Below are 257 nucleotides of genomic sequence, written 5' to 3'. Positions count from 1 at the left end.
TGTAGGGAACAAGTTACAATTTATTTTTTATGTCCTACTGAAATCACAAGCTCCCTAAAAGGGATAATGTGAAAAAAACCCTGTTAAGTAGTTCTGACTGGTACTATGCACTTGTTTGAAGAACTGCAGTGGTTATCATTAAATTGTCCATGAAGCCACATTTTAATAAAAATACAACTAAGGAAACTCTGTTAACAGTATTTAGTACTTTGGTGCATCCAGATCTGCAAAGTTAATTTGCACTATTTCAGCTGCGG

Source organism: Chaetura pelagica, unplaced genomic scaffold, assembly GCF_000747805.2.
Source record: "Chaetura pelagica isolate M959 unplaced genomic scaffold, ChaPel_1.0 scaffold512, whole genome shotgun sequence".
NCBI classification, from domain to species: Eukaryota; Metazoa; Chordata; class Aves; order Apodiformes; family Apodidae; genus Chaetura; species Chaetura pelagica.
This window is presented reverse-complemented; position numbering follows the sequence as displayed.